Genomic DNA, 21,081 nt, shown 5'->3' with positions numbered 1-21,081 from the left:
CAAGTGGGCTGCGGTGACGTCAGATGGGCTTCACCCGTTCAGTCAGGGCCGTGTTAAACTCAGACTGTGACATAGGCAAGGACAATTTCTGGGCCCCCCCTCCCCCAAAAACAAAAAACAAAACAAAAAAAACATGCACGCACACATAGTAAACATTGCGTAGGTAAAATGACTGGGGATGGATGACATGTCAGGATTATGATTTTTTATTAGAACCTATACTATGGGTATATGTTTTGATAATGCGTTGTTAGAGCCATTGCAATATTGGACCGTTAAGCTGTACGATAGCGGCATCGGTTCACTAACATAGCTCAAAGTGTTACAGAATGGCAGAATAAATTCAGCTGTTTGACGGTGAGCTTCATTAGACTCCACAAATCATATTATTGCAAGTAACAATGTTACATGACCTACTTAGGTCACAACACGATCAAATACAAGGTAACGTTTTTGACAAAGTTACAAAACACAAGCCTTGTGGATATGCAATAACGTGCCTACAATAGATATGAGAGTCTCTCTCTCACACACACACACACACACACACACACACCACTGAAACTACAAGTTTGTATTTGCTCACCTTGCCTGTAATAGACTACCGTTTCAACATGAAACTAAACCGGTAACTTAATGTAATAAAGCTTGAAGTTGCGAAAGGGCTGTGTTCACATAAAAATACAAATATGGGTGCATAGCATACAACCACTTGCATGTAGCTTATAAAGCCACCCCACCAAGGCTGCTCTCTAACCAAATTTAAACAAAACAGCACCGTGAAAAACAATCGTGTACAAAGTTGCACAAGCATTTAAAGCATATTTCAAAACAGAGTATTGCTGTTTAGTAGGCCGCGTGATTTTATAGCATAGGCTACCACAAGATGGCGATATTTTCAAAACAGTGCTCACTGTAACGATGGTAGGTTACGGCTATTGCTAAGTTTCTGGTATGATCATGGACTAGTTTACATTCATGTCAACAAGATCAGTAGCGCAGCGGCATCACTCATGAAAAGGTATTAGGTTACTACTCACCCACTCTACAGTGTCTTCCTTCTGGTTTACTTTATTAGCGAATTCCTCGATGACATCATCATAGTCCACAGCGTTGGTGATGCTGCTTTCAATAGCCAGCAATGCAAATGCATTGAGCTTGTCCTCAGTCATTGTAGACAGAAGGTAGTTCTTGATACGCTTCAGAACAGAAAAGGATCGTTCTCCCGAGCCATTGGATATTGGAAGGGTCAAATACATGCGAAGGCATATTTCAACGTTGGGGAAAGTGTCCTGCAGGCCAAGCCTTCTCATCAGTTCCCTCACCCCCCCTTCAGTTTCATCCTCTCAAGGCTCCGTAGGCAGCATCTCAGATGATGGTAAGTTGCTAGAATGGTTGCTAGTTCCCTCGCCTCCCTCCCTTTAAGTTTCATCCTCTCCAGGCTTCGTAGGCAGCAGCTCTGGTAAATTGCTAGCATGGTTACTAGCTCCCAGCTGAGGCTCAGATGTTAGCTCGCTGCCACTGGGTGTCCGCTCATGTTCGACTGAATTGTCCTTTTTATGCATTTTTAGAAATCGCCTCATAGATTCAGTCTGCTTTTCAACGTGTTTTTCTTCCATTTTTTTTCTCTTTGTTGCCCCCTAAGTCATAGATGCAGACATTTTGGTGTGGCGTTAACATTAACTTACTTGAGTCACTTTTGCAACACTGAACCGGATATCATTAACGTAGTCTACATTCCCGCTCAGAGAGAAGAGGTTACAGTATTATTGACATGTATGTTTTATTATTACTATTATTTTATGTAGCGTCATTGGTAAGTTAATAATAAACTGAATTTATTTTTATTTTTAGAAAATCATGAAATTATTCACAGAAAAAAAAACTTTTTTGAGTGAATGTGATCTGAGGGCTCATCACCTAGTAGTCTTCTCAAGGCACAGCGAGTTGAGCGTGATTGAATCACTGAGCAAACAGCAAAGGAGGTACCGTTGTTATTGAGCATACCAGTCCGGTCAATGGTCTAATGAATCGTATGAGTTTTTATTCAGCAAATAACAAAACGTATGTATGTATGTATGTATGTATGTATGTATGTATGTATGTATGTATGTATGTATGTATGTATGTATGTATGTATAACCAAGCACGTTACTGCAATGATCTGTGCCCTCTGGCTATGTTAACTTATAACATTAATGAAGCAAGGACGACTTCTCTCGTGCTGGGTGTTTATTCACCGACCGGATTTCCGACTGACGTTGTTACGTACATCACGTGACTTTGTTGTGGCGCTACGGAAAGCCGTAAGGGACATTAGCAAATCAAATATTACTAGCAAATATTACATCTCCCTTTTTCTGAAAAGTGCTGCTTTCTCTGCAGAGATACAGACCACGTTGAGCACGTTTATAAGCGAATACAATCTTAATAAGAAAGAATATGAAAGTGGAACTCTTATATAACTGGACTGCAACAAAGTAGTGTAAAACATTTCCTTCACTGTCTAAATGTGACACCGTAATAACATTTCATCTTTTTTTTTTTTTTTTTTTTTTTTACATTCATAAGTCAAGGATTTGTCTTGGTTTGACCGTGCGACCTGACCTCGTGGTGTAACCAGGCTGTGTGTCTGGTTGTCGCTGATTGTTCGTGTCTGGAGGTTCAGCATGCTCTTGCTGATGGGCTTGTGTGTTGTTGTTAGCGCTGGTAACAGTCTGCTGTGAAGTGTGTGTGTGTGTAGTGTGAGTGTTCACTCTGCTTTGTCGCAGGTGTTGACGGTTGCGTCGGTAGATCTGACCTTCTTTGGTTTGGATGTGGTAGCTCCTGTCTGTGTTCGCTGGTCTTTCCACAGTTGCAGGTCTCCAGGATCCATCCTCCTGCCGGAAGCGGATTGGTGTGCCTGCGGGCAGGTGGGGCAGAGGTTTGGCTGTTCGGTTGTAGTATGCCTGCTGGCGCTGTTGACATACCTCTCTCCTTTTGTGAACATCCTCCTGACTGGCGATCTGTGGCTGCAGGTGTTTTGCTGTTGATGGGAGAATGGACCGCAGCCTCCGACTCATCAGTAGCTGTGCCGGTGATTTCAGGTTGTCCACCGGTGTGTTGCGATACTCCAGTAAGCTCATGTAGGGGTCTTTGTTCTCAGCTTTGGCTTTGTCCAGGATGCGTTTGGCCGTCTGGACAGTCTTCTCGGAGAGGCCGTTGCTCTGTGGGTAGTGGGGGCTTGTGGTGGTGTGTGAGAAACCCCATGTCTGTGAGAAGTTGCGGAACTCACCAGAGCTGTAGCACGGACCGTTGTCGCTGATGATAGTCTCGGGGATTCCGTGTCGAGCCATTGCTGCTTTCAGCTTCATGATGACGGCAGATGAGGTGCAGCTGTAAAGTCTTTCTAGCTCGAAGAATCTGGAGTAGTAGTCCACAGTGACTATGAAGTCCTGTGAGTTCCATGTGAATAGGTCTGTGCCTATGACTTGCCACGGCCGCTCAGGTATGGCGTGTGACCTCATTGGTTCCTTTGCATTTGCGCTGCGCCGTTCTTGGCATATGCTGCAGTCTGCTACCGCATCCTCGATCTGTTTCCCCATGCCAGGCCAGAACAGTAAGTCTCTTGCTCGGCATTTGCTTTTTTCCACGCCAAGGTGGCCGGCATGGATGCGCTGTATCATGTCCTTGCGAAGCTTTTGGGGGACAATGATTCTCTCACCTTTGAACAGGATACCGTCCATTTCTGAGATTTCTGCTCTGTGGTTCCAGTATTCCTGGATGCTGGGCGGGCACTTTTTCTTTGTGTCTGGCCAGCCAGTGAGTGTGGCTCGTCTGAGTGCGGTGAGCTGTGGATCTTGCGCTGTTTCCTGCTTGATTTCTGTGAGTCTTGTGTCGCTCACAGGGATGTTGCTGAGGACTGTGTGCACTTGGGCCTCCATCCCTTCCTGTAGGTCACTGTCGTGGTGTTCTATTGACTTGCGTGACAGTGTGTCGGCCACCGGTATGTCCTTACCGGGGCGGTGGATGATTTGGATGTCGTATTTTTGGAGCGCCAGGATCATCCGTTGCAGCCGGGGTGGTGCTGCTGCCAGTGGCTTTTTTAGTATTGCCTCCAGAGGCTTGTGGTCTGACTCCACAATTACTTTTCGTCCATACATGTACTCGTGGAACCTCTTGCAGCCGAAGACCACAGCGTAGAGCTCCTTCTCTATCTGTGCGTAGTTTTCTTCAGTGCTGTTGAGTGACTTGGACGCATAGGCAATTGGTTTGCCATCTTGGAGCATGACAGCCCCAAGGCCACTTTTGGATGCATCCACTTGGAGTCGCAGCTCTTTCTGCGGGTCGAAATATGAGAGTACTGGACCTGGGTGCTGTGTAATGAGATTCTTCATCTCTTGGAACGCCTTGTCGTGGACTGCATCCCACACAAACTCACTGTCCTGTTTCAGAAGCTGTCTGAGGGGTGAGTTTATCTGTGAGAGGTGTGGAGCAAATCTGGCGAGGTAGTTGATCATGCCGAGGACTGTCTCCAGCTCTGCTTTGTTCTGTGGGGGTTGCATGTCCTTGACTGCCTTCACCTTGTGTGGGTCTGGTTTGATGCCTTTGTGTGAGAGCGTGTGGCCGAAGTAGCGTACCTCGGACACGCATATGTGACACTTGTCGGGGTTGAGCCTCACCCCTCGCTCCCTTGTGCGCTTCAGCATCGCTCTGAGACGCTGGTCATGTTCCTCTTTAGTCTTGCCGAACACTAGTATGTCGTCCACTATGGCCGTCACACCGTCCAATCCTTCATATGTTTCATCCACGCGTCTCTGGAACTCGTCTTGAGCGGACACGATTCCGAATGGCAGTCTGAGGAAACGATACCTGCCAAACACTGTGTTAAATGTCGTCAACATTGAGGATTCAGTGCTCAGTTTGATGGCCCAATAGCCTGACCGCGCGTCTAACACGCTAAAGTACTCAGCTCCAGCGAGCTTTGTGGTGGCGTCCTCCAGCGTGGGGAGGGGATAGTGAGGTCGTTGTATCACTTTGTTAAGAGCTCTGGGGTCTAAACACACTCTAAGTTTGCCTGTCTTTGGCTTCTCAACAATGACGAGTGCGTTCACCCATTCTGTGGGTTCTGTTACCTTACAGATTATGCCGCCTTTCTCCATGCTGTCAAGCTCGTCCCTCAGTTTGCTGCGTAGGGCGATGGGGATTCTGCGTGGCGGGCAGACGACCGGCGTTGCATCTGGTGTGACGCGGAAGGTGCACTCGCCTGGGAACTCTCCTATTCCCTGGAAAACATCTGCATACTCATCCATTATGCTCTGTGATGTGACATTGTTTTCCTCGCTCACAGCCATCACTATTTTTACCAAGTTTAGGTCACGGCATGTTTTCATTGCCATGACTGGTGGGGCGTTTGTGTCAATGACGTAAAAGTCCAGCATAATTGCATTGTCTCTGTACTTACATTTGAGTTTGCATGTGCCTTTCACGCTCAGCGCGCCTCCTCCATATTCAGTGAGTCTGTGTATTGCTGGTTTCAGTGTCACATTTTTGAACAGCGCCTGGAACAGGTTGGTGGGAATAGTATTGGCCTGTGCCCCAGTGTCTAGTTTAAACTTTACCTTCTGTGGAGGTGTGCCAATTCCAACCTCTACGTAAGCCTGCTCATTGCTTTTTTCGTTGTTCTCTATTGAGATGCAGTCTATGTACAGCTCTGTCTGTTCTCCCACAGCGGTGCTCTCCACTGTAATGTTGTCGAAGTACAGTTCTTCCTGCTCTCTGTCAGTGGTGTACTCTTCTGGGTTCTCTCCGACGGCATGTACTGTGCCGCGGTAGTACTTTGTCTGTCCCTGGGAGCTAGACTTGCATACTTTAGCAAAATGATTGAGCTTCTTGCATTTAATGCATTGTTTACCCTTAGCTGGGCAAGTGGCTTTAGTGCCGTGTAGCCCTCCACAATAGCTACACGCCCTAGCGGCGGTGCTAACGTTACCCTCCCTTTGTCTGAAGTTAGCGTTAGCTGCTTTGGGTGCGTTCGGTTTGTAAGTCTTTCTGCCTATTGCGTGCACCGTTTCATGTGTGCTGCCCTGGCCCATAGACTTTAGCTGTTGCTTTGCTAGCTCGTGTGAGCGGGCTACATCTATGGCCTTTTCTAGCGTTAGCTCAGCTCCCTGGCTAAGTAGCTTTTCTCTCACTCTGGGTGAGTTGGTGGCAAACACGATGCGGTCCCTGACCATCTCGTCGGCATTTGGGTAGCCACAGTCTTTGACTAGGAGCTTTAGCTCAGTTACAAATCGTTCGAAGGATTCACTCTCTCCCTGCATCTTTTCATGAAATTTATATCTGGCATAAATCGGGTTTGCTTTGGGGGTGATGTACTCAGTGTACTTATCGTAGTACGTTTCTAGCTTCTTGGCTTGTTCTCCGCTGAGTGTCCAAGTGTTGTGCACATCGCGCCCTTTTTCCCCTATCCAGAGCAGGAGGTAGCTGCATTTCTCCTCTTCATTCTTCCCGCGCAGGGGGCCCGTGAACATTAGCTCCGTTGTTTGTCGAAATCGTCTCCATGCTTCAGGTAAGTTCGCCGATTCCCAGTCCATCCGTGGAGCTGGAACGCCGTACGAATCCATATTGGGTATTTAAACTCCGCTACTCTGACACCATGCAATGATCTGTGCCCTCTGGCTATGTTAACTTATAACATTAATGAAGCAAGGACGACTTCTCTCGTGCTGGGTGTTTATTCACCGACCGGATTTCCGACTGACGTTGTTACGTACATCACGTGACTTTGTTGTGGCGCTACGGAAAGCCGTAAGGGACATTAGCAAATCAAATATTACTAGCAAATATTACAGTTACTAAAACTTGCATCTCTGCTGCCGATATACCTGGGCAACTGCTGCGCATTCACACACTGGCGCGCTGCTCAACACACACACATCGGATAGGGGGGATAGCCAACACAACTCTTAAAGGGCTATTGGCCGTTACATAATATAACAATACCAGATCCTGAAAAGCATTTTTATTAAATAACATAGTTTTATTTCTCAGTATGTTTGTACTACATTTCTTTACAAAAAAAAGCATTATTAAGTTTTTCCCAGGTGCATTTTCGGGCCCCCCTCCACGAGATCACATAGGCACGTGCCTATAATGCCTATGCATAAACACGGCCCTGCGTTCAGTGACTCTTCTAGATCCATTTCCTCATCCTGTCTCCGTTTTTGAAGAACTAAGCGGAAGATGCCAAAAAAAATCATTCCAACCATAGGCACCAATTTATGTTTTTGCCCATGGGTGTGCAAGTTAAGTGAATACCACCAAGGTGATGACTGTCACAAAATCACTTTTATTTCGCTTACTTTAGTAATTTAGTAATTAGCGGCACGGTGGCCCAGTGGTTAGTGCTGTTGCCTCACAGCAAGAAGGTCTTGGGTTCGAACCCCAGGCTGTCCCAGATCCTTTCTGTGTGGAGTTTGCATGTTCTCTCCGTGTCTGCGTGGGCTTCCTCCGGACACTCCGGTTTCCTCCCACCATCAAAAAAGACATGTATGTATGTTAGGATTAATACTCCTGTCTGTGCCCCTGACCAATGCAATAGGAACAAATAACTGGAGTTGGTCCCCGGGTGCTGCACGGTGGCTGCCCACTGCTCCTAGCTACACAGCTAGGATGGGATATATGCAGAGTGAATTTCATTTGTATATATGTACAAATTTATTAATAAAGATTACTCTATTCTATTCTATTCATCAATCAGCGAGTGTCTGACTCCAATAGGTTGTTATTGTTGTTTTTTTTCGGGGGGGGGGGGTGTTTTGCCCTTTTATTTTGTTTGCTTTGAATTTAATTACAATTAACCTGTAAATAGCAATTAAAAGCCTGCGCGAATAGGAACTGGCAGTTGGAGTTGGGCCATTTGTACGTTCTTGTTGCACTGATTTACGAGTCGTTCACAAAACAGAGCAGTGACTATCAACACCGGCCTCGCCGTCAAACCGCACCCTCGTCCCAGAGTGATTCTCCTTTCTGTTCTGAGTGCGCCTCCGCCCTGGCTCAAACACCTGTGGACCCATCAGCCCTGAAACTTGAGCTCCTCGCCGTCTTGCGCAAAGACATGGCGGGCATCTTTAAAACAGAACTATGCGCAGCTCTCTGTATTGATTTATCTACAGTCAAACTTGACTGCACGCGCTAAAGACATAGCTCATCAATGACAGAGCCGCAACACAAGCAGAATTGGAATTGCTAAAAGGAACTGTGGTGAAAATGGTGCGGACCCTATCGACTTGCATTGATATTGTTGCGAGTCAAACCAAGACTGCTCATCTCACAGCTGAAATGACCTGGAAAATAAATACGAGGATCTGGAAGCTAGTTTTCACCGAAATAATATCAGGATTCTGGGGGTCCCTGAGGAAGTTGGTAGTAACTCCGCCGTGGCTGTCGCAGCATTGCTCAAAGAAGCACTCCACCTTGAAAAGGAGCCTCTGATGGACAGATGCCACAGGACCTTTCAGCCCAAACCGAGAGCTGGTGAGCAGCCCTGCACTATTATAGCCCGATTCCACTATCACTCTGACTGCGTCGACATTCTGCAATGAGCAAGAGAACGCGGAAAGATTAACATCACGGACATGACTATCTCCATATTCCCAGACGACACGGCAAAGATAGCACGGGTACATGCTGCATTTAACGATGTCAAACGTCAACTCCGTGGAATGGATGGAGTAAAATATGGGTTAATGTACCCGGCTCGCCTGCGCATATACCACAATGGTCAAGAGACGGTATTCTTCTTACCAGAAGAAGCTGAAACCTTCGTCAAGAAAATAAACATGACTATGCCTCATGACACGCCATGCGTCCTAGGATGTGCAGGTAATATGCTCCAATTCTATCGTCTGTTTAGCGTTGAAAATAAGCCTGACCTTTTAGTTCTTTCCACACAGGTCTATTTTGAAATTTCATTTTTTTTACTGTTAAGCCATAGCCTATGGCAGTTGCTATAAAGCTCCAATTCAGACATTTACATTCATATTATTGTTATTCAACTATTCATATTGGCTACAGTAAACTAGTTCCATTCTCCTACTCTTGTTTAATATATGTATATTTGCTGCCTCTCTGGAAATATTAGTTTTGAGATGTAAGGTTAGCCAAAATGCCCATGGGTTATCATTTCCCAAGTCCTGTTTGTTGAGAGGGCTGTTTCTTTAGTTAATCAGCTCCTTGTGTTTTTTTTAAGAGGGTTAGGTGCTTATGAGGCCAATTTTTTTCCTACCAATTTTCTTTGAACATGTTTACAACTGGGTCTTATGAGTCAATGTACTTTTACACTTTGCAGTCTGTGGGACTCCACTAGCTCGGCTTGGCGACGTGTGTATTTTTTTTTTCTTGTATGTGAACGCCTTCCCACACAGAGTACACTGTAGCCTTCACTGCTGGATGAGGGAGACTATGGGGGGGGGGGTTGTGACTGTGTATGCATGCGTGGTTGGGGAAGGATCTGTGAACCCTCACCTTGGTCCTAGATGATATTTCTGTGCATTTCTAATGTCTAATTTAGATTAATGGCAGGTCACATTTCAAACCACATTTGGAACAGGTACAGACAGGGATGGGCAACATGATCCAGAAAGGGCAGGTGTGGGTGCTGGTCTTTATTCCAACCAAGCAGTTACACACCTGAATCTACAAATCAAGGTCCTTAGCAATTGGTTGACTGATAGACTCAGGTTGGTTGACTAATCCTAACCCATTCATATTCCAGAATGGATTTTTTTAAAGATAATTTACTTAACCCGTGTAAATTCCTCTGAATACTTAAGCATCGTTATTTCAGATCACGCCCCTTTGTCCTTTGATTTTAATTTCTCCTCGTTTCAGAAGCCCTCTTTGAAGATTTAACACCATCCCCTCTGTCTGATAGTGACTCTGGTGAATTTATCTTAAATTCCATTGACGATTTTCTCGCTCTAAATCAGAATGATTCCACCTTACTCCTTGCTTTGGGAGTCACTGAAAGCATATCTTAGAGGGCAAATCATCTCCTCAGCACGCTCAAAGCACACAAAACCTGGCTTCTTTAACACACATCTAAGATACTTCAGTTTGATCAAAACTACTCTTCAGTGTAACGTGGGGGTTAGCAGTCATATCGTGTTATGTCATCATTGTTTCATTTAGATATTTATTTATTTTGCACTCCATATTTGTACTTTAAACTGTACTTTTATGTTATTACCACATATTTTTGTTCAAATCTGTAATTTTGGAAAATCTGCCAAGTATACTGTAACTATTGAGATACATTGTACACTACTCTCCTACAATAAAAAGAATGTCAATTACTTCATTACTGTACTCAAAATACTGTAACGTGCATGGATAACTAGACACGTTGGCCGCTTGCTGGCGGGTCTGACCCTTTAGTCTAGCGGTTAGCGATGTCTCCTGCGGTGCGGGCGATACAGGTTCGCTTCCCGGCCGCGGCAGTTCCTGTGGTTGCGTTGTCCCCCCGAATTCGCTACATTGGTGTCAGAAGTGGGATGGAGCGACCGTAAGGCCATCGGAAGCGTATGCGCCCTGAGGAGTGAAGGAGCCGATATGCTTGAGCGCGGGGACGCGCTTCCCGAAGGAGGGGGGTAGTGTAACATGCATGGATAAGAAGACACGCTGGCCGCTGGCTAAAGGCGCCCTGAGGCGTGAAGGAGCTGATATGCTTAAGCGCGGGGGCGCGCTTCCCGAAGGAGGGGGGTAGTGTAACGTGCATGGATAAGAAGACACGCTGGCCGCTGGCTCGCAGCTCTAACCCTTTAGTCGAGCGGTTAGCGACGTCTCCTGCGGTGCGGGCGACACGGGTTCGCTTCCCGGCCGCGGCAGTTCCTGTGGTTGCGTTGTTCCCTGAATTCGCTACAATATTTCACAAATGATTTCCACCACGATATGACACGTGTGCAGAAGAGGATTTTGAATTGCAGTAATGACACATCAGTGCATGTTTTGACCGTTAATAATTTGAAAGTTTACGTCGACAGCAATAACGATTTCTCTCGACATTTTAGTCACGGAGATCAGCTGATGAACGCATCTCCGTTCTGTGAAGGAGATGGCAACAAGCAATTGGTTAAACTTACTGCAGAAACATCCATCCATCCATTATCCAAACCGCTTACCCTGCTCTAAGGGTCGCGGGGATGCTGGTGCCTATCCCAGCAGTAAGTGGGCAGCAGGCGGGGAGACACCCTGGACAGGCCGCCAGGCCACCACAGGGCGCGCACACACACACACACACACACACACACACACACACACACACACACACACACACACACACACACACACACACACACACACACACACACACACACACACACACACACACACACAATTTAGTACGGCCGATTTACCTGACCATCATGTCTTTGGACTGTGGGAGGAAACCGGAGCACCCGGAGGAAACCCACGCAGACACGGGGAGAGCATGCAAACTCCACACAGAGGACGACCCGGGACGACCCCCAAGTTTGGACTACCCCGGGGCTCGAACCCAGGACCTTCTTGCTGTGAGGCGACCACGCTAACCACTGCGCCACCGTGCCATCCTACTGCAGAAAGTTTATTGATATTTAAAATAAACTTTACGTTAGCCCCAGTAAGCTATAAATATTTAAAGTAGTTTATAGTTTATAGGCTAGTTATCTATGAATTTAGCTGATGTTTTTTTTTAAATACATACCTTCCCAATAACAGCTATAGTTATGTAAACATTCCAGCTATATTGGGTTGACTTGTTGATTTGATTGACCGTCTGTACGTTACCGCGTGTCAGAGCGCTATCTGTGGTGCTGATATCTTTCTCTTTGACTTCTGCTTTCCCAGTAAAATAGCCTAAGTAAGTCATTCGACTGTAAAATCCCACACATACCTGGTCAAATACTTTAGATGCCTAATGGTGTGTGTGTGTGCTTAATAACTAGTAACTACCATGCACTGGGGCCCGTCATAATAGCGTGCACTGGGGCCGTCCTAACTACCTCACGCCACGGGCACTTCCCCCTTCAACCAGTATTACGTTTACAAATCCATTAAATATGTTGTAATTTTATCTTTTAAAATCTGTAATTGGAGACACCATCTATGCACTGTGGCTTCTACATCAGCGAGTTGATATAATTGTGGTGCACGCATGTTATGAGCATAATACCAATTAGCTGTTACCTCCTTGAAGAGCAAACTGTGTCCAAATAAACACATCTTAATTATGCCCTCAGAGAATAGGAGTTGGAGAACACACAATTAAAGTGACTAATTAATTCAGTGTTTTAATGGTCAATTTTTTTCTAGTCTCGTTTCATGCCAAGAATCACGCAGCTAAAACATTAATAACAGTCCATCTTTGCTGTAGGACTTTGGGTCAGCCTTTGTAGTTCACTGTCCTGGCAGCCTTTTGCCTCTGCGGAGATAAAGAAAGTGGACCAGAGAAAATAGATAAATAAAGAGCCACTCCATCTGAACCTCACTGTCCTGACCAGGCCACTGGGGTCATCTGGCCTCCATTTCTTACAGTCCTTAGGGACCCTTTGCTCACTCAATGACACGTCTTCTCAAACTTGTCAGAGTTTCAGGCTGTCTGACAGCAATGCCTCTTCCTGTCAACACCCAACTAGCATGTGTGCACCACATATTGCAGAGGCTTACTGAACATATAACATAGGTGGAAAGAGAGAGTGAGAGAGAGAGAGAGAGAGAGAGAGAGAGAGAGAGAGAGAGAGAGAGAGAGAGAGAGAGAGAGAGCGATGTGTGTGTGTGTGTGTGTGTGTGTGTGTCTCTCTCTCTCTCGCTCAGGTTTGCCGACTTAACTGAGAAGGGAATCATTAATTACGGCACAGTTAACCTGAAAAGGGAAGTTTATTAATTACTGGCAAGGAATGAACTGGTGTCTGAATAAATGTTTTATTGGTCAAAAGGGTGCCTGCACCTTGTCATAGGAGGTTTTACAAAGAGCAATTCCATAAAGAAGATCACGCATACTACCAGAGAAGGAAGAGCACTTTGCATGCTCTCCCCATGTCTGCGTGGGTTTCCTCCGGGTGCACCGGTTTCCTCCCACCATCAAAAAGACATGCATGTTAGGGTTGATACTCCTGTCTGTGCCCCTGACCAAGGCAATGGAAAGAGTTGGTCCCCAGGCACTGCAGCTGCCCACTGCTCCTATACAATAGGATGGGTTATATGCAGAAGACAAATCCATTGTAACAATACAGTGACAAAACAAAGTGGCTTTCTTCTTCATTGCTTAACTACAACCAAGGGGGCTTATCGCTCTCATCCAACTCCTCGGTCACATGCCCTAACAGGCGGGCATGGGACAGATGCATCAAAGGCATCAAAAATACATGTATGCTTGGGTTAATACTCATGTCTGTGCCCCTGACCGAGGCATAACAATACAAACTGGAGTTGGTCCCCGGGTGCTGCATGGCGGCTGCCCATTCCTCCTAGCTACACAGCTAGGATGGGTTAAATGCAAAGCGTTATTTACCACACTCAAAGGGATCAACAAAGTATCTCAAAAATTGAAAAAAGTAAAAGAACATATAAAGGAAAAAAGAACATCAAAAAGAATTTTACTACCATGGATAGTGCAATAGATTGGAAAACAGGAGAGGAGTTGGGATGACAGGCAAATACAACATTATCGAGAGGTTCAGCCAGCCTGAGAATTCAAACCCAACACCAAAATAGATCAGCATCGTGCAGACCGTCCAAAGACTGACTTGAGGATCAGCCTGGCACTAGTGCATGCTGGAAAATGGAAGATAAATGTTGGGTTGGTCTTATGAGGAATATAAGGTCTTGTTTGAGAAAATAACCAAACCCAGTCTGTTATGCTATCCGGACTCCTGACTTAAAGGTAGAATCATCAATGTTGGGAATTAGCGACCTCTGCTATTTTTCAAATTTTGCTGTAAGTTACTGTTGCGTTTTTTTGTTGTGGGGTGTAGCACCTCTCCTATTCCCTGATCACCATCTACAGATATCTGCAATAGAACTACTACTACTACTACTACTACTTTTGGCTGCTCCCGTTAGGGGTCGCCACAGCGGATCATCTGTTTCCATTTCTCCCTGTCCTCTGCATCTTCCTCTGTCACACCAGCCACCTGCATTTCCTCCCTCACCATATCCATAAAGTCTGGCAGCTCCATATTCAGCATCCTTCTCCCAATATACCCAGCATCTCCCATCCACACATACCTGCAGTAGAATACTTGCTGGAAATGACTAAGGCCCAATTTATACTCCAAATGTCGGCTAGCAGACAGATGTCTCTCGACAATTTTGACGTCATGAGAGACACTTTTTGTGTCTCCCATGTCTGTTGTGTACACGACACATTTTCTTATGTCGCAGACTCGCGCACATTATGTCGCTTAGCTGTGATTGGATAGTTGGATTGAAGGGACGAGGTGGTCGACCGTTGCCATGGTTTTGCTTGAGAGCGTTGTTTACATTACGCGCGCTCATTCATAAAAAGAACACTCGCTACTGTTTACAACACAGCGCGTGACGCGAAACGTTTCCATAGATACCAGGAGACAGTCAGCGACATTGCGACAAGCATAAATGCAACAACTCAAGAGACACTTTTTTGTCTGCTGGGAGACATTTGTCTGCTAGCCAACATTTGGAGCATAAATTGGGCTTTAAGGTCACTTGCAGAGAAAATGTTACAAGGTCAGCATCACTGCTCAATTCTTTTTACGATTTTAGAGTTCTCCATCTTTTGGACGCAGGGATTTTATTAATTTGATGGAGAGAGCGGTCATAGGCTCGCTTGTGCCAAACTTTGGCGTAGTGCAAATCAATGAAAAGTGAATGGAAAGAGGTAATAGTCACTGTTTAGCCCCAAGATAGGCGACATTTCACTTGTAATGAACTCTGAAGCATGGCTCTCTCTCAAAGTCAGCTGAGTCCGAGGGACTTGTTTGGAGCTGCTGTTTAGTTTCATATGTTCCCTTCTTAGAATGTCGGCTTGCCGTTGTTTTGCCCACAATAAGAATAGATCGAAAAATAATGTTATTCGTATCTCGGGACAAAACAATGTATTTGTAGTGCCATATCGCCTCTTCTCATTAATTTTTCCTTGATTCCCGCTGGGCGAAAATTTGGTGTGGGCTTTTGTGTGAATGCACCATTAGCGTGGATTCTTTCGGGACTCTGCAGAAACAGAAACTTTGTCCCTCGCAGTTCACACTCCTTCACAAACCATCATGACCCCTCCCTTCTCCCCTTTCTCTAATTCAACCTACAAAACAAACCAAAATACAATGATGGGGCAAAAATTGAATGGAGATCACTAATTCCCCACATTACTAATTCTACTTTTCTCCCCCTTTTTCTCCCCAATTGTATCCGGCCTATCACCCCACTCATCTGAGCTATCCCGATCTCTGTTCCACCCCCTCTGCCGATCCTGGGAGGGCTGCATACCACATGCCTCCTCCGATACATGTGGAGTCACCAGCCGCTTCTTTTCACCTGACAGTGAGGAGTTTCGCCAGGAGGACATAGCCCGTGGGAGGATCATGCTATTCCCCCCAGTCCCCCCCCCCCCGACAGGCGCCGCGACCGACCAGAGGAGGCGTTAGTGCAGCGACCAGGACACATAACCACATCTGGCTTCCCAGCCGCAGGGATGCCCAACCAAGCTGGAGGTAACATGGGGATTCGAACCAGCGATTCCCGTGTTGGTATGCAACCGAATAGATTGCGCTACCCGGACACCCCCTACTAATTCTACTTTTAATTGATAAGATCCACTCAAACACCCTAACCATGGAAAGAAAGAAAAAAACTGACGGCAGACCACTCTGTTTGACAGAGTTAAAAAAAAAATGTTAAAAAAAAAACCTGACAAGATTCATCCACTGTAGTACATAACCGGATAAGGCCCGGATCGCAGCTCCTGCTTGCATCTCCCAAGATTATAGCCAATTAGAGATTCTAGAGTCTATGCATCAGACCAGATATATAGTGGGGCTGTTGATGTATAAAATAAGTAGCTTACATGATCATCCAGAGAAATACAAATGCAGTTTCAAACTACAAGACCCTTGAGTAGCAGCTGAACCGTTAACATGTGATCTGCCAAGCACAAGATGAAATAGTATGTTTCTCATGGGGTTTACACGGCGTTATGAAACAGAATAATGGAAACACTTGTGTAATATATACTGTCATTTCATACACGTAATTTCATACATGTAATTTCATTTCTAAATGACGCAACCAATATAAAGAAATACCTCGTTGAGAGAAATGATCTCCTTCATTTCCTTCTTTGTAGATTGCAGACCCAGCTTTAAAATGAATTGTTATTCACCTAATTACTTATGGACTCTTAAGTAAAACTATGTGTCAAATACTTTTGACACGGGTTTTGCAGTTTTTGTTTTTTGTTTTTTGAAGCGCAAGAAACCTTTTACAGGAATTTCTTCAGAAATTATTTTTTCCAAATAACTTGATTTACAGAATTTGCATGGCGCTACCTCAGAGAGAAATTCTTTGCATAAACACAAAAACTTCCCCAACACTTGTGTGCTCAAAGTAGATATATAGCTGAAGGTAATGATGACTTTCTTCTCACAAAGTGAATAGACAGCCTCCAGACTTGAATCATGGTGTAAGGGGTGAAAGTACAGTCGGTGCTCAAAGGCTTCCATTTTTTGAATGAATTTCTTCAGTGTATTGTCTTTGATGCCCATGTTATCAATGGGGTCCACCAAAGGAATGCCATCTGGGAAACGCATCTCAACCTCCAGTATAGACTTCAACATGCGCTGTCTGTTGTCAAATGACCTGAGGTCTCTGGGTAAGTAAACACGAATAGAGCTGATAGACGTCATTAAATGTAGCATCACTGGAACCACCTGCATCCCTCCAACCTCCCCTGGGGCAGTTGAGAAAGGCACGGACCGTTCTGCAAATGGACAAACTGAAGTGTAGAAAGAGAGTTCTGCGACAGCTTGGCTTTGCCACACCCTCTCATGTGATCGAAATTAAGGGATGAGTTGCCTGTGAAATTAGCAGTGCTGATGAGCTTCTCTTGACAGAGATGATATTCAATGGGCTCTTCGGTGATCTGACAGCAGAACAAGCCACTGCCCTACTGTCCTGTTTTGTCTTCCAGGAGAATGCCAGTGAGATGCCAAAACTGACAGAACAGCTTGTTAGACCCTTCAGACAAATGCAGGAGTATTCAAAGCGCATAGCCAAGGTGTCTGCAGATGCCAAGGTGGAGGTGGACGAGGAGAGCTATCTCAGCAAGTTTAAGCCACACTTGATAACGTAGTCTACACCTGGGCCAATGGAGTTTCGTTTTCTCAGATCTGCAAGAGGACGGACATCTTTGAAGATAGCATAATCCGCTGCATGCATCGCCTGGAAGACTTACTAAGACAAGTGTCATCTGTAGCCAAAGCTATCGGCAACACGAATTGGAGACGAAATTTACTGCGGGAATATGCAAGATCAAGAGGGACATTGTGTTTGCTGCCAGTCTTTACCAATAATCACTTGCCTCCTGACACAAAAGGAGAAAGTTAACAAAGACCATAATAATTTTTAACTGAAACCACAGTGGTTGGCAAACTCATCTATTGGCACTTTAGATAATTACGACTTCCTGCCTCAATGGTGTAATGTTATAATTAGATGTATGTTGACTGGAAAACTCTTCGTTAGGCAGATGGCAAGTGGCTCCCTGAGTTCGCAAAGTCCTGGATGACTGTATGTCAGAGGTCAACTTTAGTATGTAATAATTATGATAGCTGAGGAAGAAAAAATAGTAAGTGCCATTTTTTAAATCTATCAATGCTCCCAACTCAACACAAATGCAATGGAGGGCCTTTTCCTCTGATTTTATTTTCTTTTGTTAATAAGCAAAGTGGTGCATTGTACAAATTAATGGAAGCGGTGGAGAAAGTTGAAGACGTAGTTCATGCTTTAATTTTGAGCTTACGGTTTTTTGACAAATTTTGTCTTGATTTTTACTTTTCATGTTAATAAGCACCCTGTGATGGCCTGGCGGCCTGTCCAAGGTGTCTCCCCGCCTGCCACCTAATGACTGCTGGGATAGGCTCCAGCATCCCTGCAACCCTGAGAGCAGGATAAGCAGTTTGGATAATTGATGGATGGATGGATAGTAATGATGACCAGAGAAGTGACTGTGTGTGGATTCAAGAATTGTCCTCCTGATGGATGCAATAACCTGTTGCAGAATAGGAGGGATGGAAACCAATTAATTAGTTAATGTAATGGCCTCATCAATTAATCAATTAAGGTAATTGTTTTTTTTCTAATTGCCAATTTACAACTGTTTTTTTAAGATGGTATGGCCATTACCAATATTCACATTATATCAACACTGATTAATATTACCAAAATGGATTTTGGCAAATTGATGAGCCTGTGCTAAATATGAAACCACCATTAATCTAAACCAATCTAATCTAACCTTATATTGTATTGATCTGTTGATGAGTAATTTCAAATTTTGAGCACATTCAACAACTCATTTGCTTGTCTGGTTTTGGTATAATGAGCCCAGACTGCAGTGGGCTCTAACGCCTGTGTGTTGCCCTCTTACACCTCTCAGTAGCATGCCTGTTAGTTTGGATGGCCATGAACGCAAGAACCTGGAAAATTTAGCAGCGAGGAAACCAGGCTAAAAGGCCGGGAGCTCGTATTGATATGCTAATGTGGCTGCTGATTAGCTGTCTTCAATTAGTGTGCATGCTGCTGTGGGCTTCTGGTTAACTGCAGCCACCAACACCAGGCCGCTTATCAACATGGAACCCAAACAGCCTGGGACAGAGGAAGAGAAGTGGTAGGATGAAAGAATCTTGATAAAGGAGTGAGAATGAGGAAAAAGAGGAGGGAGGGGGAAAGAGAAGAATGTAGTAATGGGGTGGGTGGTGGCAGGAGGGAAGGTGTTTTGCTGTAAATATTGTTGTGGTATACAGGTAGTGTCAGAGCTCTCTCTCTCTCTCTCCCTCTCTCTTAAGTACTCACAGACATAGCCTCTTCACTTATACACACCATGTACACTGCAGGATAAATCATGTACACTAACAAGTTGAAAAACCCTTTTTTCTAAGCTAAGTTTAACAAAGGTGGAAGTGGTAGACTGCCATGTTATGTATTGAATAATATCGATGATTATCTTGAAAAAAAATTACCTCAATTTCAAAATAAACACAGGTTGATTAACTTTGATTCTGGCTCCAAGAGTTCATTCCTTGCTTAACTGCAGGATAATAACGCTATCCACAGATGAATGTTAAGACAATCATGTTGCTAAGAGCACCTCACTGCCTCAGCTAAGTTACACTTTACATTTGGTTGGGCCACAAACTGTCCCAGCGTGAGCCTGTATTGGCAAGGGGATAACTGCACATACCCAGTTCAGCCAACGAGAAGGTTTTCAGCACAGGGAGTACTATTAGCCATTTCTACATCCAAATGTATGAAGCTGAAGTTGGTCTCACATTTGCAGATTATTTTTTCACGGATGATACTTTCAACAACATGTACAATTTTTAGTCAACACATTTTAATTAGAAAACAGGTAATCCTTTTGTGGCGCTGGTACTGCAGCATATTTACTGATTGAAACCAATCATTGATGAACAGTGAAATCATGTTAGGCCACCCAAAACATACATTTTATGCTTTAAAAGATGGAAAATTTCACACAGTTCTGCTTTGAGCCTGGCCACGAGTGATTTTCATACTCGCATTGACAGCTTAAAAGCCAGCTTCTTATTCAAATTTTCTGACTTAAAGAAATATTAGGGGGCGTCCGAGTGGCATAACGGGTCTATTCCGTTGTCTACCAACGCGGAGATCGCCGGTTCCAATCCCCGCGTTACCTCCGGCTTGGCGGTGTCTGCGGGTGAGAAGCCGGGTGTGGGTATGTGTCCTGGTCACTGCAGTAGCGCCTCCTCTGGTCGGTCGGGGCGCTTATTGGGGGGGGGGGGGGGGGGGGCTGGGAGGAATAGCGTGATCCTGCCACGTGCTACGTCCCCCTGGCGAAACCATGCATAGGACTGGATACGGCGCCGCCGCTCAGCCTTGCAGCCAACTTTCTCCAGTGGTCACTCGCGATGTTGCAGCGAAAAATCCCCTGCGGCCCAAAAAGCATTTTCCCTATAGACCACCATTGCAAAACAGACGCCTGTAAAACTGTTGACAGGACACCCGCAGCTATAATCATAGTCAATTATTACTCTTTGTATTGTATATGTTTAAGCCATGGGGTTTTAATCTTTTTAAAATGTTTCCAAAACCCAGATTTTTTTTCTGCACGACGTCACGGCTGTGTACGCGCACTCTACGCGCGGTCGTGTGTCTTGGGAACGAGGATCTTTGCTAGATTAAACAAAGGCTGTTCGGATGAAGAAAAATCAAAGGTAAAGGTGAATAAATGACAGCAAGCTGAGCCTTCTCTTTCACACATCAAGATATTTTGAGTTTGTGGTTTTGCGTCGCATTTATTGGTCACTTGTTAGACTTTGTTTTGAACGTAATCTTTATTTATTTATTTTTGGCTGTTTGTATAAATACATCCATGGTTTCTAATCCCAAGTAAATCCCGTAGTAATCTATATATGCATCCATGAAGTCCGCTAGCATAGCATTCATGAACGCGCAGCGCCGGATCCTGAACGCAGTTCGCTCATTCTCATGGCCCTAGAGGCATGATGGGAGTAACACTACTGCGCATATTCAGTACCGGAAAGTAACTCGGGAGCCAGAAACTTTTTCGGCGTGATTTTGCCAAGTAGGATATGTTCCTGGATCAACATTCCACACATATTTGATGTGTCCCAATTCAGGGTCTGCATCCTTCGGAGGGTGCAGCCTTCACGGTACTAAGCCGATTCATCCGGAGGCTCCTCCATATACCGCGTCAACGGTTGTTAAATGGGACGGTCTAGCCTTCGGTGGATTTCCTGGTTGCGTCACTGTAGTATGCTGATACTAAATGCTTAGCTGAATGATAATCATTAGTAGACCAACAGAGCT

General features: G+C 45.0%; 1 pseudogene; it reads left to right on the top strand.

Annotated features, from left to right (window-relative positions):
* The window catches only part of LOC130112033 (exosome RNA helicase MTR4-like), a 51,699-nt pseudogene extending 34,135 nt beyond the window's left edge, over positions 1 to 17,564 (top strand).
* Positions 17,565 to 21,081: the final 3,517 nt, after the last annotated feature.

The sequence above is a fragment of the Lampris incognitus genome, chromosome 4 (assembly GCF_029633865.1).
Source record: "Lampris incognitus isolate fLamInc1 chromosome 4, fLamInc1.hap2, whole genome shotgun sequence".
NCBI classification, from domain to species: Eukaryota; Metazoa; Chordata; class Actinopteri; order Lampriformes; family Lampridae; genus Lampris; species Lampris incognitus.
Note: the sequence above shows the minus strand (reverse complement) of the source record. Positions and strands in the feature narration are given on the sequence as shown.